Below are 24,038 nucleotides of genomic sequence, written 5' to 3' on the forward strand. Positions count from 1 at the left end.
GTAGTTGTGGCACCCCTGTGAGGGAATGACCACATTAATATTATTTTGTGTAAAACACTCATGTAACGGGACATTTTTCATCGCTATATGTATTTATTTTCAGTTTCTTTAAGAGGATAGAAAATCCATGTAACAGGGATTCATTTTATGTTAGAAAGCAGTGAGGGCGGAACTTTGGTGCTTGCTCCGGGGTTTCGGGGTGCAGTAAGTGGAGCCCACCTTCCGCTGCTTCCTCAGACACGTTCTGGAGGAAAGCAGAGACGCATCGTGTCTTCCTTACTCTGCTCTTCACCTGCTTTTACAGGTCGGTACACGGTGCTCGCACCGAAAATGTTGTTTATTGTCACCATGGTTACCCACGTTAATGTGAATGGGAGAGTTAAGGCGGTCCGCCAAAGTTATTTATATGTAAACACGGGAGAAAACCAGAGGAGTGTCCCGCGCGACCGCACCGCGAGCCCGCTCGTTAGGTGGAGCGCTCGTGAAGCAGAGTCAGTGCGCTCCTATGCTCTGTGCAAACGTGTTGTAATGCTCCAATCAAATCAGTTCTGTGAGATGTGAATGTTAATAGTTCTGTTAAAGTGACTGAGTAGATTAGCTAGTGTAACACAAGCACTCTGAGCAACTCTGTGTAGCTAACAGAGGCATTCATGGGTTGATTAAACAAGCTGTGTTTCATGATGCACTAAATAGTGATTTTGCCAGTAAATTACTGGAGGGAACAAATGTAATGTATTTACCAATGCTGTTATTGAATAGAACTGTTTAGCCAGTAAGACACTGCAGAAGACAATGTGATGTGTTTATTGATATGATAAAAGGATGTAGCTGTTATGGAAAGAAGTGTGAACTTGAGAAACTGAACCAGTTAAAAAGAGTATATTTCACTGATGTTGTGAAATAAGTAAATGTAATTGATGTGAATGAGGAACCAGCTGAACAGTATATTGAAAGCTCATGTTTAGTGTTTTATAGCATTTATTTGTGTGAAATAAATCAGACTCAGACACGTTCTGGAGGAAAGCAGAGACGCATCGTGTCTTCCTTACTCTGCTCTTCACCTGCTTTTACAGGTAACATATTTGTCATCGAGGTCTTCATCCTTGGGACCCGTAACATAGTAACTTCTTCATTGTTATACTTCTATAGTTTTCCCATTTTGTGAGCTGTGGATGTGGAAAGTGTCTCAGTGACACATCCACATGAAAACAGCGTTACCTTCGTTCATTTGCACGTCAAATGAACGAGCTGTTTGGACTTTAACGTCACAGCTGATGCTTCGATACTCGAACTCAAGAGTTCAGCTTCCACTCAGAGGTACAAGTACACACAGCAAAGATAAACGTGTACACAAGGTTGAACCCACAAGTGCACAGCTCCAACCAGAGATGGGCAGTAATCCGATTACTTTTTTCAAGAAACGAGTAAAGTGAGGGATTACTATTGCAAAAAAGGTAATTAGATTACTGTTACTTTGCCGTAAGCACGCTGCGTTACTGCGTTACTAAAACCGCAGCTGTGTGCAGATGAACAATGGATAATCTATCGAGTGTGGAGAGAGTGTGAGCGTGCAGCGTTTAAAGCGTGGAAGCACTGACCTTACTTTGAGTTTGACTCTGTAAAAAGTGACAAAAACATTAGCGTCCGCTGTTCACTGCGTGGGAAGACAACATGCTCACTCACTATGTGTTAATGGGCATGCTTATTTATAACTTTGATAAAATGTCATAAAAATAATTCCATGCCAGCTCACCATTGGTGATCAGGTAGTTTCTGTTCCAGTTCCAGTCCCATAAATCATGAAGCTTGCTGCCAGAAAAGCTTCAAATCTCCTTTGAAAGCTGTTTGTGGTCTTGATTGTGGGAGCTTCAGTTGTCTGACTCCAGCTGCCACACAGTGCTCACTGATATCATTTGCAAAAACCCCAGTGTGACAATATTTATCAGTGAAGCAGAAATCAGGAAGTGACGACTTTTCTTTGAACATTTGCTAAGGCTAAGCTGTGCTTTCTACCACAGTTGGGAATTTCCTGGTTTACAACAAATTATTGTGTCAACACCGCATAAGATTTCAAACTAGGGCTGCCACGATTATTCGACTAGTCACGATTACGTCGACTATTAAAATCGTCGACGACTGATTTAATAGTCGACGCGTCGTTTGAAGCTTTGTAAGATCCCAAAAGACGCAGGAATAAGTAGTAGGATTTAAGAGTGTAATACCGGACTGAAACAGAAGATGGCAGCACTGCATGTACAAGGATGCCAGCTGCCGTTAAACCCCGAAGAAGAAGTAGCTCTGTCCCAGAATTCATAGCGCGGCCCAGCTCAGTTTCCAACAATGGCAGCAGCTAGTTAGTTTTAATGTTACTCTTATTATTCTTTCTGGGTCACAAAACAAACGTTTAACATATTTTCAGGCGAGAATGTAGCTGTGTAAACCTCAAATATCTGCTCAGTTTATCAAGACACCACATACTTTCAAAAGCGTTTCGACGTTTTCGGAGACGTCTGTTACCCGCTAGCTCGATAGCTAGCCGGGGGCGAGGCTAACTAGAGCCGTGAGAACACCGGACTCCCGGCAAATCGTTTGCAAACCCACCGCCGTCTTTCGCTACTCAGGTTAAACATATATAAGTCACTTAGATAACTTCAAAATGTTATTGTTTGGCCTTTTTTTCAGTGTTTTATTTGTTCCTGAGTAAATCGGTTTGGCTGAGATTAAAGTTATAGTTTTTACACAGCTGAATAAACATCAAGCAGACAGCTGATTATCAGAAGTGTGAGATGCTCGAGAATTTACTCCGGTGTCCTGTTATATTTTAGATAGCAAGGAGTTTATTAAACTTCACCGAAACAATCTGCAAATGTCATTAAAATTTAATAAACTATCATCTTGTCTTTATTTTTAGTTAGCACAGACCTTAAACACTTAAAGCTGTAAGCTAATGATAGTTATATAAGAGCAGATGCTGCTGGTGCAATAAGCTGTAGTTTTACGTCCAATGGATGATGATCTGATTAGTCGACTAATCGCAAAAATAATCGCTGGCTAGTCGACTATTAAAATAATCGTTTGTGGCAGCCCTATTTCAAACTACTGGAAAATCACTGGAGTTATAAGAGGCAGACAACGACACACACACCACATGCATGCTGTTGCTATTTATTGTGGATTAACTTGTCAAGGGCAAGAACAAAATAATTCTGCCTCAAATACAGGAAATCATAGCTTTCCTGTATTTCCTCCATTGTTGGCATGCTGGTTAGTGCTGTTGCTCCACAGTAAGAAGGTCCTGGGCTAAATTATCCATGAATGTAAACGGCTGTGTGTTTCTATCTGATAGACTGGTGAGCTGTCCAGGGTGTACCCTGCCTGGTAACCTATCACTTCAGGGTTATTTCCCAGCCCTGCTGCAACCAGGATAGAGATAGGAGGATGGTAGTTGTTGTAGACCCATTCAATTTCAATTGAAGGATTAAAATGTTCCAGGAGCTCAACTTACTCCATCTGAACATGTTTCAATCGTGTTTTATGAACACAACATGCAGGTTTACTGAATATGAAAAGGTTGTGTTGATTTAACTCAGTTGTTTAAGTTTCTGCCAAAGCAAAACCTTTGTGTGCAACCAGTGTCCACTATTGAATCAAGTCAATCCAACATGTTTTTGTCAGTGCAAAAGGAGTTACGGTGCCTGTATTCCTGCACAATATTGTCCCGGGAGGGAGAAAAACTTTCTGGTGAAGTTTTGGTTGATTTTTGGGTTTTGCTTGACACTAGGTTGATTTTATCAGTGAGGTTTGGATTGTTTTCTTTCTCTAAGAGAGAGAAAGATGGTTTTATGCTTGGACATGTTTGCAATGGGCCCCAGTATTTGTTACTTTATTAGTATTTTATTGGTTGCGTTTGTTTGTGCTTTTGTTACAGTGCACTGAGATAAGAACATCTGAGAGGTGTGATCCACCGGTGGTGATATTTTGGTATTTTGTGAGTTCCTGATTTAACAAATCAGCTCTTTAATCCAGACCTGAGAGGTTGAACTTTAAAGCGCTATAAAATATTCTTACTGGAAACAGTGGCAAAGTGTTTTTCTCCATGATTATAATGGGCTTGGGAGAAATTCACTTATATGGGACATTGATCACATGAGAAGTCCTGAGCCTAAAAGGATTGCAGCGAGTCAATCCAGTCCAAAAACAAGGAGCTGTTTTCCTTTAAAATGATGACGTCATCTTGCTGGTGATGGAGGCTCGAATAGGCTGCGCGTGAGACTCCATTATCAGCAATATCTGGTATGAATGTGTGTGGATGTATGCATGTGACTGGACTGTGATGGACTGACGACTAAAAGTTTAACTGACTTGATACTGAGACAAAAACGGTGCCGACTTTAGGATTAGTGAATGTCCACAACAATTCACCCAGCCTGTAGAAGAAGGGTGGAGGTTTTGTCTTGCTTTGTTTGTGCAGGAGCAGAAGGATGACAGAGACTAAAGGGGGAGGCTGTAGCTTCACATGAGTGTGAGCTGCAGACTGAACCCTTTGGTTGCTAATGTTGAGTCACTGATGTTTGCATTAAGAAAATTGTGTTTTATTAGCTGTGTTTTAATTAAGGTATCACATTATATTGTTGGGAATGTTAAATGCTAAAGTGAAGAAAAGCTTTGATTTCACTCATGACTGAACATGTTATTATTAACCATAGCAGGTGTAAAGGTTCTTTTTATTTGGAAGGAAAAATAAGCACAGACCAGTCCCAGAAGTGTCCAGAAAGGCGATTTATTAAACACACACACAGATTATACAGGTGTGGGAAACATGTCTTCCTCGTCTGCACAAAGACGGGAAGCTTTATAGCCATTCATGACGTCAGAAGACTTCAGAAGAATTCCCCTATCTCCTTCTATGGCTAAGAACAACAACATTTTCCAGATGTTTTCACTCCTGCTTTCTGGGAACCTAACCAATAGTGTGTTCATGAGTGTGTATTTTGTGTGATTGTGTCCAGGCCAACCAAAGTTCGACTGTCCTCATTTAACTTCTGTCCGCCTGGACCTCCAGCTAAACTGGTGCTTTTACTAACTGATAGAGTATTGTATCTAGAATTCTATCGTAGCAGATTTACTAAATGATACATGATAATATTGATGATACACTGATGCAGACTAATGAAGTAATAATGAAATAATGACAATGCTTTATGAATGATATCACAGTGAGATTAAAATAACATGTTTTTCTTGACACAGGCCACTGTAAAGAGTCAATTAACTGTTATAACAGTTAATATAATATAATAACAGGCAATGATAGACTTGTCACATTCAAAATAGAGATATGTAATAACAAACACGGGTCCGTGTCATTTAGGTTCTCCATTGAAATAGTCAATCATTTAGAAAAGTAGAATATACATTATATATATATATATCTATATATATATAGATATATATATATTAGGGGTGCAACGATACACAAAATTCACGGTTCGGTTCGGTTCGATACTTTGGTGTCACGGTTCGATATTTTTTCGATACAAAAAAAATGTTCATGCCTTTTTAATTTGTCATTTATTAAAATTGTAAATATATATTTTAACACAAAAGTACAGTTTTTAAATTTAACCCTAACCCTTGTGCGTGTTGTTTTTTAGCTCGTCATATTGCAGCCACAGAAATTCTTTTGTCCATGAAACCATAAAGCTGCACTTTCTTTTTGCCTTATAGTCTGATTTGTCATAACTTCTCCGTTTTGTGGTAAGCTTTTCTTTGGCTGTCACTTCTTCACCCTGACCTGTCTTATTTGGCTCAGCAGAACTAAAATATATATCTGTCTGTGAAGGTTCTCAATCATCCAGGTCATCGTAGTGAAATATATATCCTGCCGCACTCACATAAGCTCAGCGATTCTCTGCGCGATCAACCTCTCACATGTTTAAGCTGCGGGAGATTTCACTTGTCATGTTTGCATAGTAAGCTAACAATTAATAAGACGATGTCAGAGGAATTGGTGCACAAATTATCATCACTCACAGATCAGTGCTGTCGCTCTCTATACACAGTTCGCGCGATTGCAAAGTGAAAGCAAAAAAACAAGCGCAAATTCAAACACGATTTCAATATGTCACATATTGACAGTGGCTCACCCAATGACATAATTACCCAGCTACATTTCTGAAAGAATGCAAAAGCATTGACATATATTTTTCCTTCCTACAATAGCCCGACAGGCAGGGCAGAGATAGCCCCGGGACGTCGGGCTAGCGATATTGCGAGCCCTGTATCTGATTGAGGAATCACTCATCTTTGGAAAAGAGAGTTTATTACAGAGAAATGTCTCTTTCCAAAATAAAAGCTATACTATCCGCTTCTTCTGGGCTATATTCTCAGCAGCATAAGGAGAATCATGTGCTAACAGCTGTCTAAATGACTCGGCTAAAGTTAGTAGCATGCTTGTTGTTTTTGTCTTTGCACTAGGATGATGTCGGTGTAAATGTGCAGTCATATTCGTTGTGTTCCCACTAGTGCTTTCAGGTTAATCTCGTTGAAATAACCTTAACGCCACAACATGGCAAATCTCCGTTAACGAGCTACCCTATACAGAGGGGCTAGACGGCCAACACGTTAACGAGCTAACTGCGCTAACACACTAGCTCCCACCCATGTAATTGAGCATTGCATGGCACATGCAACATACTGTTTTACTTTAGTCCATGACTCGCTTACCTTCAGGGTCATACGTCACATGAAAACCAAAATAATTCCAAACGCCAGATCTGAATGAGGGTGGGGAGGTCCACTTCTGTCTCGCTAGCTTGCCCTGCGCTCTTCCTTCTGACCATGCTGTCTGTGTTGAGTGCTCAGTGAATCTGCGTTCGACTACTCCGCCTAGGCTGCACTCTCGAGCCTAGGCGGAGTAGTCAAATGCAGATTCACTGAGCGCTCAACACAGACAGCATCGTCAGAAGGAAAGTTGATAAAATAAATTACAAATTTTGTATTGTTCTTTTTTTTTTCTCCCCTTTGGTTTTCTTTCTTTCTCTCCCCCTCTTTCTTTCATTCTTTCCCCCTGTCCTATCCCACAGTCATGTCTGTCCCGTTTTATTATAATTCATAATTATAATAAAGGTCAATCAAATGGACCAATATGATGATCCACTTAAAATAAATCCTCTTGGCATCTTTCTTGGCCTCAAGACAACAATTCTGATGGCTATAGATCCAAACGGGACACAAAAAAAAAAAGAAAAAAATTGAAAAAAAAAAAAATTGAAAAAAATTGTATTGTTCGATACATATGCGTACCGAACCGAAAGCACTGTATATATATATATATATATACACACACACATATATATATATATACACACATATATATATATATATATATATATGTATATATATACACACACACACATATATGTATATATATACATACACACACACACATATATGTATATATATACACACACACACATATATGTATATATATACACACACACACATATATGTATATATATACACACACACACATATATGTATATATATACACACACACACATATATGTATATATATATATATATATGTATATATATATATACACACACACATATATGTATATATATATACACACACACATATATGTATATATATATACACACACACATATATGTATATATATATATACACACACACATATATGTATATATATATATATGTGTATGTGTGTATATGTATATGTGTATGTGTATATGTATATATATGTATGTGTATATATGTGTATATGTATATATATGTATGTGTATATATGTGTATGTGTATATGTATATGTATATATATGTATATGTATATATGTGTGTCTCAACGCTGTTTCTCAATAATATTAAAAACCTAAAAACTATTGTTGTGAAAGATGGAAGTCACTGTGGCAGCCCTCTGACTGTGGAGGTCGTTTGTAATCCTATTTCTGCACTTAAGGCCAACAAATCTCCCGGCACAGATGGTTTAACTGCAGAGTTTTATGAATCATTTTCTAATCATCTGGCTCCGTTCTTACTGCAGCTTTTCATAGGAAGTGTAGAGAATAACATCCTCCCTCCTACTCTTGCTCAGGGTCTCATAACACTTATTCCAAAGCCAAACAAAGACTTACTTCTTATTGATAATTGGAGACCCATCTGTCTGCTCAATGATGACTATGAGATTATGGCTTTAGTACTTGCTAACAGAATGAAAGAGTTCTTGGACACAATTATCGATGAGACACAATCAGGCTTTATGAGAAGCAGACACCTTTCTAAGAACATGAGACTGGTTTTAGATCTACTTGATTACTCTGATTTGGTATCTGACTATAGCTTCATTCTCTTCCTGGATTTTTAAAAGGCTTTTGATACAATTGAACATCAATTTATTTTCCACTCTTTGGAAAAATTTGGCATTTTTCTGTAAAGCTATCAAAACCTTGTACACGAATGGCAATAGCTCAATTAAAATGATTAAGACTCCACCCCGAGATTTGACCTGTTATACAAGGAATCAGCACAGCTGATAAGGAGTTCATCATCAGCCAGCTAGCTGATGACACCACACTCTTCTTGAAGAATGCAAATCAAATCCGTCCAGCCCTTAGTGTTATTAGTGATTTCTCTGAGGCATCTGCTTTATGTCGAAATCTAAAAAAATGTGAATTACTAGCAATTAAAGGCTGCACTGCAAATGCTCTCTGTAACATTTCTGTTAAACAAGAAGTCACATATCCAGGACTGTTAATATCCAAAGACCAAAAGTCAAGATGCTCGTCAAACTTGTCAAACAGTGTTGGGGAATTCTCAATGGTGCTTGGTGCCATACCCTCAGGGACTTTAATGTTATATAAAAACACTGACAGCTCAATATCTGCCTCAGTCACTCTCCCTGATCCAGCTGAGTCAGCAGTGGGAAAAATCTGCTTTTCACAGGAACTTGGTAACAGCAATAAGAGAATACGTAGTTTATTCCAAGAAGATATCATGTCTCTCCCATATATAGAATATCTTACTGGAACCGACATGTTCCAGATATCACCTGGAAGACAGTCTGGATGATCCCATAAATATCTAATTGTGAACAAGGTGAAGGAAATCTCATATAAAATTCTTCATAAATGTTACCCAGCCAGTCACTATATGGTAACATTTAAAAGAGACATAAATACTAATTGAACTTTCTGTGGGGATCATCCAGAAACTGTGGCACATCTCTTTTGGTTCCTCTACACAGAGATTCTGGAAGAATTTAGCAGTTTTGTTATTGTCCATATTTTAAGGGAGTTTTCTTTACGATGGGAAAATGTTTTATTCTTTTTCTTTAAGTTCCCCAGGAAGAATGATAAATGTTTTTTTTATAAAATATTTGTTAATACTATTAGCTATTTTATATCCATAAATGTAAGTTTATTAATAAAACACCATATTTCTGCCTTTTTATAAGGATATGAATTGTACATACAATCAATTTCAGACTCAACCAACAAAAAGCCTCTCAGAACAATATTTATATTGTAACAGTTGCTATTGTAATGCAGTGTATCACCACATGGCGGCGCCTCCTGTCTCACGACTGGTGTCACCCCCTTTTGTTCTTCTTCGCACTCCTCCTGTAATGGATGCTCCCGTGTGTACGCGGACTAGTGTGCTCTTTAGTAATGTGTGGTAGAGGTAGCACTTTTATTTTTGATATTGTAAATAAATGAGTACTTTTTGGAAAGTCAGAAGCTGTTGCTCATTCGCTATCCACCTGCACACCTCCGCGGCTGGCTTCATCTCCACTGCACGTTACAACTGGCGCCCGAACTTTTTCCCCTTGGACTTCAGACGATTTTTGCATCCCGCCGAGGATTCTTCTCTTCTAGCACGTGAACTGTCTCCGAAATCCCCCCAGTTTTGCGGACGCTCGGACGTTTTCTCCAGCCATGGCCGCAGCCTCAGCTCAGGTGGGACCCGACTAATTTCTGGATACCGTGGTGTGCCGCTGCTCTGCTTGGGAGAAAGAAAAAGAGAGAAGCTGACTCCGCGACGCGAATGGACTGTGTGGATTTGTTATTTGTTGTTGGTTTCGTCTTCTAAGGATTAATTCTTCTGTGGAGAGCCTGGACATGAACATTTCTGCTGGCTTTTCATTCCCCTTTCCCTCTGCTGAGACTGACTGTAGCACATGTAAGTGATAGCTTGGCCGACTACAACTGTTGGTGCTGGTCTTCGGCTCAGTATAACGAAACGACTTAAAACTAATCTTGCATTGAGCTCTAGTGTTGCAGACATGCTATTGTAATAACATGGTTCTGATCACTCCAGTCTAATTTCAGTTGTTGGGCAAAATTTTATATGTGGTTTTTCTAAATTTAATCTTGAACGCATTTTTGCAGTTTTGTCTTTCTAGTCTGACCTAACTGACTCTTTTACTGCTATATCAATAACTGCGCTGTGCCCTGGAGCGGCTTAATTTTTTTGAAATCGCAATGGCACACTGCCCAGACGACTCTGACTCAGACATGGAACTTACCTCGTTACCTATGTGCCAGATAGTTGAAAATGTGACTCCTAGCCTTAGCCAACAAGTGGTGGAGTTAAGAACTGAGGTGAATAAGCTTAGTGATTGTTTACGTGACTCACTGAACACGCAAAGCTTGAGCCTCCTGTGTATGCTGGGGACGGAAAAGTGCAACCTGAAGACTGGTTAAATACAGTTGGCACATACAAAGCCTCATTGAACCTAACTGATGGGCAATTGCTAAACGAACTGCCACACTTTCTTGCAAAAGAGCCCGGGAAATGGTTCAAGGCACTGAGCTCCCACATCACATCATGGGCTCAATTCTGTCAACTGTTTAAGACAGTTTTTCTGCCCTCCGACAACCAAGAACGCATCCTGAGAGGAATTTTGGATCGTGTTAAGGCTCAGGACGAGCCGCTCCCAACCTTTGTCGCCCACATGTTGAGTGAGTTTGACAAACTGAAGAGCCCCCCACCTGAAAAAGACAGAATTGACCTAATTAGTAAACATGCTCTCGAAAAATACAGAGTTGCCCTGTATGGCGCTAATGTCACTTCTGTAATGGACCTGCTGCTACGCGCTCATGAGCTTCACTCAGTGCTTGGACCACAAAGACCACAGCCTGCTTTATGTAGCAAAGACAACTATAAGCCTGAACCTTACTGCTTCAAATGCTCTCAGCCAGGGTTCACTACACGCACCTGCCCAAACTGTAACACCCAACCTCATTTGCCACAACGAGCCTCGAACACCGCTAGGCATGGCCCAGTCCAGCTATTGCCAGCACCTGGCCCCTCTGACCCTGGCCATGAAAAGGTGGAATTAAGCAGCACCACATCCCAGCCACAATACAGGCAGTCGGGAAACTACGGGGGGAGGACATTTCACAGAGGCCAACCTTCCCCCAGTTACTAACGGAGCCTCACACGCCCGATTCACTACAGGGTGGACACAGTCTTGGACACTTGGAAGACAATTTTTCACAAGTCCACTGGAATACCCCACTAAGAACAAAAGTGAACTTCAATGCTTCATCTGTGGATGCTACCCTCGACACGGGTGCTTCCCTCTCGGCTGTACGAACAGATCTCATTCAAGTAAATGACTCTTACCCTAGAAACACAAGTGAGTGGAATGGTCCTGCAGTTAACCTCGCCAATAATGCTCCCTGTATCCCTGTTGGTGTTATTTGGCTCAATATTGAATTCATGAACAAGAACTTTTACCAGCGTTTTGCCATAATACCAGATTTGTCCTCTCCTTTCATTCTGGGAATGGATTTTATGGCAAGAGCTTCTGTTTCTATTCACATTCCCACTAGAACAGTCTACATTGAGGACATCCCCTGCCCACTCGCAGACAATGAAGAGGACCTTCAAAATGATTACTCACATTCACCTGGAACACTGATGTCTTTGGACTTGGTTCGCTCAGACTTAACAGCCAAATTGTCTGAAGCAAGTCTCTCAGAGAACAACAAGGATGCTTTGCTAAATCTGCTCAGCAAGTTTAGCTCCTTGTTTGATGGTCAACTTGGTTGAACGGCTCTCACTGAGCACGCCATAGAGACTGGCAATGCAACACCTGTCAAACTCCCACCCTATCGCACGTCACCTGCTAAGACACGTGTGATTGAAGAACAAGTGCAACAAATGTTGAAGGACAACATCATTGAACCTTCCACAAGCCCTTGGGCAGCTCCTGTAGTCATTGTAAATAGAGCGGCCACGGAACCAAGGTTTTGTTTGGACTTTCGAGGGCTTAACCAAGTTACCCGAAAAGACTCTTATCCCCTGCCTCGTGTAGATGAGTCTTTGGACTTTCTGGCAAGAGGAAAGTTTGTCTCGACATTGGACTTAGCGCGAGGCTATTGGCAGGTTGCTGTAGCAGAGGACTCGAAGCCTAAAACTGCCTTCATCTCTCACTGTGGTCTCTTCCAGTTTCGGGTGCTGCCCTTTGGGCTCTGCAACGCACCTGCAACTTTTCAGAGACTCATGAACTCTGTGCTTGCTGGCCTCATTTACAAAACGTGCGCAGTCTACCTGGATGACATTGTTATCGCCTCACCTACCTTTGAACAGCACTTAGTGGATCTTGAGGAGGTGCTGGGCAGACTCTAGGCTGCTGGCTTGTCATTGAAGCTCAAAAAGTGCCAATTCTGCCTCGATGAATTCACCTTTCTCGGGTACCGCATCACATCATCAGGTGTTAAGCCCGATCTGGACAAAGTAAAGGCGGTTAAGGAGTTTGATACCCCAACCTCAGTGAAACACGTCCGTCAGTTCCTTGGCTTGACTGGCTATTATCGACGCTTCATTCAGAATTATGCCCGCCATGCCGAACCTCTTCACGCCATCACCAAAAAGGACAATGCTTTCCACTGGGACGACAGCTGTCGAAGGGCCATGGACACTTTGAAGGATCAAGTCACATCAGCCCCGATCCTGTCATTTCCAGACTTCAACCGTCCCTTTTCCATTCACGCCGATGCATGTGACATTGGTCTTGGGGCAGTGTTGATGCAAAAGGATGACAAGGGTCGTGAGTATGTTGTGGCTTTTGCTAGTCGCTCCCTTCACAAAGCTGAACTCCCCTACTGCACTTCAGAGAAGGAGTGCCTCGCTGTGATATGGGCTCTGGAACACTTCCGCCCATATGTTGAAGGTGTTCATGTTACTATCTTCACTGACCACAACAGTCTCAGGTGTCTCGTCAAAACCCAACGGGCCGACTCGCCCGCTGGTCACTTCGTTTGCAGGACTTTGATTTCACAATAGTGCAGAAACCTGGTGCACAGAACAAAGTTCCCGACGCACTGTCACGCAACCCTTTGCCTCTGACCTGTGACAGGCCGACTGATCTTTTACCAGATCATGCTGTTATGGGCAGCCTGGACATTCGTACTCTGCCCCCCGTCATTCTGGCTGACCGTTCACAATTCAGACAGCTGCAGTTAGACGATCATGTCACAGGTCCACTCCTCAGAGACATTGAAGCAGACTCTCTGAACAGCTCGGACAATGCCACCTTGTTACAGTATGTTGTGTATGACTCTCTTTTGTATCACAGAGAACCCAAGTCCACATGTGCTTTGCACTCTTTGAAAGAGCTGAAACTGTTTGCCCCTACTTCCATGAGAGGCACCTTGCTGGACTATTACCATGACCACCCCACAGCAGGTCACTTGGGTGTTTCTAAGACATTGGCTAGACTGCGTTTTAGGTTTTTCTGGCCCAAAATGGCAGCTGATGTGAAACGCTATGTGATTTCATGCTCAGTGTGCCAACTCACCAAGCCAAGTCAGAAAAAAGCAGCCGGTCTTATGGTTCCCATTGTCCCCCAGAAACCCTGGGAGTATGTGGGTGTGGATTTTGTTGGGCCACTTCCCCGCACCCCCACTGGTAATGCTTATTTGATCGTGTTTGTTGACTATTTGACTAAATGGGTTGAAGCCAGTGCTGTCAAAGAAGCTATATCTCAGGTAGCAGCTGGTAAATTCGTCACTGACATTTTTGCTAGGCATGGTACACCCACTTACCTCATTTCTGACAGAGGGTCTCCTTTTGTGAGTGAGCTTTTTGAACATGTTGTTTCTGCCTTCGGCTCGGTGCACAGACTCACTACGGCATATCACCCTCAGACAAATGCTACTGAACGCGTCAACCGGACTCTGAAAACTGCAATCCGTGCTTATGTAGGTGATAAGCACACATCATGGGACAAGTTTCTCCCTCAGATTTGCTTTGCTCTGCGCACCGCCCCCCATGACAGTACAGGTATGACTCCTGCCATGATGCTTTATGGTCGTGAGTTAGACACCCCGCTTGACCTTATCACTCAGCCTTCTACAGCAGGTGTTGATGAACCGAGTGTGCCTTACCCTGAGACTCTGAGAGCCTCCCTGCAGGAAGCTCACGACCACGCCAAAGCAGCTTTGGACTATAGCCATGACAGACAAAAACATTACTATGACTTGAGACATCGACATGCCACGTTTCGTGTTGGTGACCTTGTGAGAGTTAAGACGCACCCCAGCGGCGGGGAGTCTCTGGCTGGCTGGAGCGGCATCTAATAACCAACTCGCAAAACAAAATAAAAACAACACAACAAACAGATATTATGATACAGACTTATAATCTGCACCGATGTTTTTTCTAAATTCTATAAAGTGAGCGCGAGAGCCCTCGGTGCGCCTGCGCGCTGCTGAAGTCAAAGTAAACTTTATTGTCATCTCCGCTACAGATAGTCCAGCATATAGAGAGACGAGACGACGAGGCTGCAGTTACAGCGGTGCAAGTAAACAAACAAATATAAGAAGAGTAAGAAAATAAATCTACACTTTAGGACTCGGGGTAAAGGATCAATAACAATTTAATTTATAATTTACAGTTTGATGATTTAAAGTCTCACACAACCCGTCAAAAGGGGCGGGGCCGGCTGCTTCCAAGTAGAGCACATTTCATTTATAATGATGTAAATCCAAGCCCATCATGGATTCACGATCTGAATCCTGGGTTGTGTGAAATCCCAGAAATCAACCTTAGACAAAGTGAATCTGTGAACTAAGGTGTAGGTCTGTTAGGTTAATTGTGCTGATCCTCGGGTTGGGGGATTTGTGTTTGTACTGCAGCGTAAAATTCAAACCAATGGAAGACGGACAACAAAAGTTCAAAGCCATCAGGTGCTCAGGTTAGGAAAAAAGAGAAAAGATGCAGGTAAGCAGACGTGTGATTGGATAATGGCAGGTCATCCTGAACCAATCAGACTAAACTCCAAACAATACATTATGTTACAGATTTTAATATTAATTAGTCATTGTTACTTGTTGATTTGTCCTTTTCTCATTGTGTGACGAATTATGACGACTGTTTGGTAGCTGTTATTGTCTCTCTCTCTCTCTTCATGTGTGTTTCTCTGGTGAAACAATAGTTTTGTGTTAATGTTAGGGCTGCACGATTTTGCATAAAATGAGAATCACGATTTTTTGGCTTAGAATTGAGATCATGATTCTCTCATAACAATAAATAAACATAAAACAACAAATGTCTCACGTTTTGTTGTTGCAGCAAAATGTTGTACTGCTTGAAATTCCATCTCCACCGTTGCTCGACGCTGCGTGTACAGAGCAGGTAGTGCAACAATAGAAAAATAGTTGCGGGATGGCACTGTGTAGCGTTTGTCTAGGGTGTTGATCATTTTCCTAAATCCCTCGTTTTGCACAGTGTTGATGGAGCCATATCTTTGGTCAGGTGATAAGTGATAGCCTCCGTAATGTCTTTGTGCCTGCGGGAGTTCGACGTGTATAGGGAAGCGCTGTATAAAGTTCCCGTTATTGATGTTTGGGTGGTTGATCGGGACGGATTTTCTCCTGTCACTTTCTCGTCATCCCTGACGTGCTCTCCGTTGTTTTTTCCCTGCTAATTTTAGCATCACACGGCACAGCTTCTGTATCACGTGGTATAAGGCTCCGCCCTTGTCATTTGTTGAGCAGGAAGAGTGAGCGCTTCTTTTCATGCAGAGTACGTCCCGGATCAAAATGTGAAGTTTTACAAATCACCACTTCTTTAGTGAATATCATTTCAGTCTCAGACAATCTCGTTTCTCTTACAGAGGTTGAATGCACCTTCTGCGGATGGCGGTACCACACAGTGTGCGTGGACTTCCCCTGCACAGAAGGCAACTACAAATGCTGTGAATGCTAAATAAACAGAAACAAATGATCCCTGTTGTCTTTGCTTGATGATTGGTTTGAGTCTTGACAATCCACATTGCTGGCGTTGCATCTTTCAATGCCAGCAATGGCAGGTATCAGTGCTCAAACCTTTTGTGTTTGTTTCCAACAAGTTGCCCACCTCGGGAAACAAAAATGTGTTCTTTTACTTGTCAGATGAACATAAGAGACACTTTGACTCTTCAGTGCAGTGTGGAGCCTAACAAAGATCTGTTTTGTGTCCCAGCTGATCAGCAGGAGGAGGAGAGTCTGACGGAGCAGCAGAGGAACATTTTCAGCTACTTGGACTCAGCTCAGCCACTACAGAGGAAACAATGAGCTCAACACAGAAGGTGACAGACAGAGCAGGACCATATGACCAAAGATATTTATCACCATATACATTTGAACATTTGCCATAACAATGTAGCTGACGATAGAATTGACACCAGATAAAATACTTTACAGTTGCACAACTTTATTAAAAACCCATCAATGTATTTTCACTGAAACAAGCAGCTGTTGTTTATGTGCATTAAAGTTATATAAAAATGTAACAGTGCAAATGCAAATTCCTCGCTGACAGTTTAACCAAAAGGCGTTTCCAGTGGAAACTGGCCGACACATCCTGAGCATAACCATGTATAATATCCACTAAACTTCAGAAGAGGTTATACAGTCGTGGCCAAAAGGTTTGAGAATTGCATAAATATTGGAACCTGGAGAAGTTGCTGCTTAAGTTTTTATAATAGCATTTTGCCTGCACTCCAGAATGTTATGAGGAGTGATCAGATGAACTGCATCGTCCTTCTTTGCCATGAAAACGAACTTAATCCCCAAAAAGCCTTACCACTGCATTTCATTGCTGTCATCAAAGGACCTGCTGAGACCATTTCAGTGATCGTCTTTGATAGGTTTTAGAGTATAAACCTATTCGCTGGAACGTTGAAGACAATATAATTACACTGCAAAAGCAAGACACTTGTAGGCAAGCTTCTTCATGTTACTCGTGCACGGGAGAGAACTGGACAACCGCTTGACTCCAGTTGGTCTCGTCCGTCCTCCCATACCACTGTCCTTTTATTGAGGTTACATGAATATGCATAGGTTCATTAACATATGACGTCCACATACACACAAAGAGTACCTTGCCTGTGTGTGTGTGTGTGTGTGTGTGTGTGTGTGTGAGAGGTACTGCTGATCAAAGGGTCATAAAAGCACACAAGCAAACATCCTTGGTCAGGAAGAGGGTAGACTAGACCCCCCCCCCCCCGGTAAGGAAGTCCAGCAGTTCATCTAAACAGAAAAGCACTCAGACTAGAACAGACATAGCTACGTTAATCCCACCATAAATCAGCAAGGGAAGATACGATCTCTCCTCTCTTCATGCTACTGTAACACTGGTGGTGCAATACTAGACCTGTTAGTGCTACTTCTTGCCTTCTTTGCATGTAGTACGGCAGTATAGTTACCTTTAACCACAGTACAAGGACAGAAGGGAAATATGGACCAGATCAGACAGGTTCTAGATTCGTAGGAGCCAAGGGTGTATGACAACAGAGGACTTGTACACAGTAGGTGCAGAAAACACAATTGCATTTATTAACAATTATTAAAGTTGTGCACATTTAACAAAAGTAGAGCGCTCTTCTTGAAAACAAAATAAAATAAACCCCACAAATGGTCGACCTAAGGATATATTGTCTTTTGTGTCTTTTTTAAAGTCAATTTCAGTCTTTCAATGTTCAATAGTCACTCAGTGTGTGTGTAACCAGTCGGGTTACAATCTACCAGTTCATCCGGCTCTTTGGGCTGGGCTCGCCATCCAGTACTGGAAAAGGGATCCTCGATTCTTCTCAGGTCCTCAAAACCAATCCAATCCAAATAAGCAAAGGGAAAAACCTGACCTGGGGACCAGGCCAGAACACAGTAGTTCAACATTTAAGCTATCATGCCTGTAACTTATTATTACTACTGGTTGCTTGTAGTGTTTCTAAATTTCTTTCAAAATATTCTATGTTGTACAACAAATTATTCTCATTTCAAAGGGAAAAAGTACATAGGAAACACACATTTAAAACAATACAAAATAGCTCAGTAGTAGCATTTTGCCTGCACTCCAGAATGTTATGAGGAGTGATCAGATGAACTGCATCGTCCTTCTTTGCCATGAAAACGAACTTAATCCCCAAAAAGCCTTACCACTGCATTTCATTGCTGTCATCAAAGGACCTGCTGAGACCATTTCAGTGATCGTCTTCTTAACTCAGGTGAGAATGTTGGCGAGCACGAGGCTGGAGATCATCATGGCTGTATCCCGATTCAGGTTCTGCAGCTTTAAAGTCCTCAAGGGTACTCAAAGACCGCTAAGGCCGAAGTGCGAGGCTCGTAGGCTCGTGAAATGGGACGTCTAGCCTCGGTCGTGCTGCCCAGGTTGCCTAGCAACCATGATACTAAACAGCTGGAAACGTTTCATACAGCTTTGTTTGACAGAAATGAAGGAGAACATATTTAGTTCATTTGTTTCTACATGAGCTCTGTGTGATTTGATGAGTATCTGAGGCTGAGACCACAGGACTGTGAAACATGATTGTTGGGCTTCATTTCTGTGCTGAACAGTCGTTTAAGATTAGCTGTAAATAACAATTAGCTGATGTTGTTCATGAGACTAAAGTCATCTCACTGTGGTAATGTAAATATAATATGGCCAATATTATAGTTATTATATTAATCACTTCACTCACAGACAAGTATCTGTGACAGTGTGTATACAGATGTATCATATATAAGAGACAAATATTGTTCATTTAATATGTTGGTAATAAATTTGGCTCAATGCTTACATATATGTGTAAAAAGCAAATGTAGGAGCTGTGATAACTGTGTCTGATAGAATGAAGAGTAGACTGATATATGAAATATTCCTTTATTGGGTGAGAAAATCAGACCATGTCATAACTGCTTTAAGTCACACAGAATAGACATCAGAGCCTTAAACAGGCTGACGTCTGCTAAATGGGTCAAACTGGGCAGAAAGTCTACAAACACATAACATCCTTATAGAATATGATGTAACACTATAGATCAACTTAGCTCAGAATATATAAAGCATATAAACAGTTACAGCAATATGATGCAACAAACACAGCAGCTACTGATCCAAAATACTCAAAGCTTCATAGAACTGAAACAAACATTTATTTTAGCTCCATTCTGCTGCTGATACAGACTTTAGGTTTCTGAACATTAAACTTGTTGCTGCCTTTCATAGTGTGTAACTTGAAGGCCCTGAGTACTTTCTCCCACACTGAAAACACTGGGATGATCACATTATTTGAACATTACCTAATAAGACTGATTCAGGACCAGAGATGGGCAGTAACGCGTTACTTGTAACCCAAGTAAGGGATTACTATTGCAAAAACGGTAATTAGATTACCGTTACTTTCCCGTAGGAAAGCTGCGTTACTAAAACCGTGATTTCTTTTCGAGAATGTCTCACAACAGTGATGTAAGCGAGTGCGCCGTTAGTGACAACAGCTGTGTGCAGATCAACAATGGATCATATATCGACTGTGGGAGAGAGTATGAGCGTGCAGCGTTTAAAGTGTGGAAGTACTGACCTTACTTTGAGTTTGATTCCATAAAAAGTGACAAAAACATTAGCGTCCATCGTGCGTGGGAAGAAAACTTCTTTTTACAGCGGGAAAAAGAAACCCTAAACTTCCAAGCAAGCACCAAGTGCGCAACGGCGTAATGGGAAACTCACAGAGAAACTTGCGGATTCTTCCACTGACCGCGGCACACCTGCACCAGGGTAAACCTCTGCCTACCCAACTCCTGCTTTACAGGTGAAAATAGAGCAACAGGACCGCTGAGTCTTTGACTTTATTTATGTTCTGCTGTGTTTTACTTGCATCTATTTGAAAGACTGAGTGTAAACACAACAAATATTTTATTTTATGTGCTGGAATGTGCAGAAAATAGGTTTCAATGTTAAACTAATTTATTCAAGTCAGAATGTTGCATATAATTAAATTTTTGCTTGATGCATAAAGTTAAAAGATTAAAACTGATAAAACAAGTTAAAAAAAAGAGACTTTTCCATTTGATTACATTTTATATGATGGATTATGTAGAATCGTGTTTTTAAAAAGTAACTAAGTAACTAAGTAATTAATTACTTTTGAAAATAAGTAATCAGTAAAGTAACGGGATTACTTTTTTGGGAAGTAATCAGTAATTAGTTACTGATTACTTTTTTCAAGTAACTTGACCAACACTGATTCAGGACAGACAGTTATGTTAAACTTTCCTAGCAGTCCTTCACAAACAGGGAACAGTCTGTCTATTCTCTCCATCTGTCAGCTGCTGCTGGCTCTTCCTCCTCCTCTTCCTCACACACTGCTGAGTTTGTCCTGGTGGATCATCAGGGCTGCAAAGCCTCACAGATGATGTGCAGCAGTGGCTCCCTCAGTCTGTCCTCACTCTGGACACTTGCAGTCGTCACACATGGAAATCAAATGTGTGATAAGCTGCAGGATTCAAACACAAGTGTAACTTATAAACACATGTTCATACTTTTATTCCACAATCAGAGAGAAAGAAACAGAGAGAGAGTGCAGGACAGACAGACAGGTGACAGTCTCAGGTGTACACACTGCTACACAACAGCACCAGAGAAGCAGGATTTAGTGTTTGTGTTATTACGAGTGTAAACAAGAAGAGTTCCAGATGGTGCAGTGGACACATGTGTGACTGCTGTGATTAAAGCATCTTTCTTTCAGCTTAACGAGTGAACCGTCAGCTCGTTCAAACACACGTTAAAGTGCGTTTGGCTCGACACCACCGAACAGCGGCAGTAATATAACACAGCTAACATTAACAGTGCAGTGGATCCTGCTTGTGCCATGATGTTCAGGACTGCAAACCGAGCAGCATCACTGACTTTCAGCTTGTTGTGTTTGTGGATATATGACTGACTTTAATTATCCACAAAATCATCACATTCTCTGTCAGATTAAGGTCGACTATTGAACGGCGTATATTTTAAAGGCTTTAAAACCAAGTTAACGCTGAAAGTACAAACATCACTAATGTCACATAACTCTGCCGACAAGGCATAGCTATGGCTATGAAATGCTCTTTGTGTATCACTTCTTCATTATGAAAGATGTCATTAATGCACTAGTAATGTCTCATCTGGAGTATTGTTCAATCATTTGGTCAGCAGCTAATAAGACAGATCTTAACAGACTTCAGTTAGTCCAGAATAAGGCGTCCAGATTAGTGTGAAGATGTTCATACTATACTAATATTGATAAAATGCATAATAACCTTTCTTGGCTTCCTGTACAGGCTAAAATATTCTATGGCTTACTTGTAGTTCTAAAGAAAGCAATTCTGTTAAACACACCACATTTATTCTGCTCAGCTGCAGTATCCAGATGAAATACATCATCATATTACACAGTTTTCAACAAGCTGCAATTTAGTAAATGCTCGAGTTAAAAGTAACGTTTTGTAAAACTGTTACATTTAGAGCAACTTTTAAGTGGAATAAGTTGCCTTAAAAAATTAGAGAATTATTCAAAACTTCAATGAAGACTTAAAAGCCGATTTACAGAGCTTTTAGTTGTTGTAAATATTGTAAGATATGATTTGTTTTTGACATTTGTGTAATGTGCCTCAATGTTATTGATATTATTATTATTATTATTGATTGCTTATATTTGAACAACTGTGAAACCTCACTGTGGATGTAAGAGTGAAATTATGTGGATATCTTGAATCCACTTTATTGTGTAATATTTTATGTGAGTATTTGACGGAAGACGAGCAACATCTGTTGTGGAAGCTAACGGGGTTCCTTTAGAATAAACAAACATAGGATTTATTATCACTGAATAATTCTGTATAAATCTATACAAATTATAGAAATATGTAATAGGAAACAACAAAATAATCTAAATTATAAAATAATGTGTGTGTGTGTGTGTGTGTGTGTGTGTGTGTGTGTGTGTGTGTGTGGGCATGATTTTAGTGTTTGACCAGTCATGAATTATCTTTAACAGCAGGTTGGATGTAATGTGGTAGAACTACCAGCAGGTGGGGATAAGAGACCTTTAAGGTGTTTGGTGCCACGCTCCACCTTCAGGTTTAAAACTAGTGTTAATGGAGTTTGAAGGTTGAGTTTGTTCCACGACTGCATTTCACTCACTGCCTCTGTTTGTATCTCTGTCACTGCAGGACCAACATGGAGCCAGAAGTCAGCGCTCTCAGGAGGCCGACAAACCTCACAGAAGAAAGGGAGAGAAAAAACACACCTGTGACGAGTGTGGGAAGGGTTTTACTGTGAGGGCTAAACTCAAACAGCATCAGGTCATCCACACTGGAGAGAGACCGTTCAGCTGTGACTTGTGTGGAAAGTCTTTTTCCAGGAAGGGTTCCCTAAAAAAACACCAACTCATCCACAGTGGAGTTAAAGCGTACAGCTGTGATCAGTGTGGCAGAGCTTTTCCTCACAGTAGCAACTTACAGAGTCATCTAGTTACCCACTCTGGAATTAAGCCATACAGCTGTGATCAGTGTGGCAGAGCTTTTACTCACAGTAGCAGCTTACAGAGGCATCTAGTTACTCACTCTGGAATTAAGCCATACAGCTGTGATCAGTGTGGCAGAGCTTTTACTCAAAGTAGCCACTTACAGAGGCATCTAGTTACCCACTCTGGAATTAAGCCATACAGCTGTGACGAGTGTGGGAAGGGTTTTACTGGGAGGGCTAAACTAAAACGGCATCAGGTCATCCACACTGGAGAGAGACCGTTCAGCTGTGACTTGTGTGGAAAGTCTTTTTCCTTGAAGGATTCCCTAAAAAAACACCAACTCATCCACAGTGGAGTTAAAGCGTACAGCTGTGATCAGTGTGGCAGAGCTTTTACTCACAGTAGCCACTTACAGAGTCATCTAGTTACCCACTCTGGAATTAAGGCATACAGCTGTGACATCTGTGGAAAAACTTTCAGCCAGAGAGGGTACCGAAATACACACCTACGTACACACATGGAAGGAAACTACAGCTGTGACCAGTGTGACAAGAGCTTCAGGAATCTCAGTTCATACTCTGCACACAAACGATCCCACGTTACTAATAAACTGTTTCACTGTTACCAATGTGCCCAAACATTCACCTCATTGTCTGCTCTGTGCAAACATCAGCGCGATCACTTAAACTTGTGTTGAATCAGAATCAGAAAGGGTTTTATTGCCAAATGTTGAGCAGGTTTACAACATTAGGAAATTGCTGCGGTGCTTCAGTGCAAACATACTGTCAGATAGCGCTTAAATAGACATGAAAAAATAAAAATAAGAATAAGAATTAAAAGTGCTACGTAGATAGATATATACATGATATATACATGAGTGCAGGTGGTGATCAGTGCCAAACATGGGATGATGTAGTGAACACAGCGTAGGGTCATGTGTTAGGGGTGGGAACAGTCATACGGTCATTGTTCATGAGTCCGACAGCAGAGGGGAAGAAACTGTTCTTATGGCGAGAGGTTCTGGTGCGAATGGACCGGAGCCTCCTGCCTGAGGGGAGCAGGTCAAACAGACTGTGTCCAGGGTGAGAAGGGTCAGCTGAGATCCGAGCTGCACGCCCCAGTGTCCTGGAGCGTGCAACCAGTTGAACTGAACTGGTTGCTGGGCTGAACTTCTACATAATACAGATCTACATGGGATCTTCTTTTCTGTTTTTTACTGAGTCAGTTTTGTCCTTTTTTCTCTGTCCTG

General features: G+C 41.3%; 1 protein-coding gene and 1 long non-coding RNA gene across 2 annotated transcripts in view; both read left to right on the plus strand.

Moving 5' to 3' along the window:
- The window catches only part of LOC146634353 (uncharacterized), a 453,764-nt gene that overhangs the window by 93,579 nt on the left and 336,147 nt on the right, over positions 1 to 24,038 (plus strand). The gene's annotated exons all lie outside the window — the stretch shown is intronic.
- On the plus strand, positions 1,011 to 22,600 carry LOC146634355 (uncharacterized). The gene is made up of 3 exons (XR_014905466.1): positions 1,011 to 1,073; positions 16,492 to 16,597; positions 22,494 to 22,600. It is a non-coding gene; the product is annotated as an uncharacterized LOC146634355 (long non-coding RNA).

The sequence above is a fragment of the Diplotaxodon limnothrissa genome, linkage group LG3 (assembly GCF_057381915.1).
Source record: "Diplotaxodon limnothrissa isolate DT_005_m linkage group LG3, D_limnothrissa_male_GT1.1, whole genome shotgun sequence".
In the NCBI taxonomy this organism is placed as follows: domain Eukaryota; kingdom Metazoa; phylum Chordata; class Actinopteri; order Cichliformes; family Cichlidae; genus Diplotaxodon; species Diplotaxodon limnothrissa.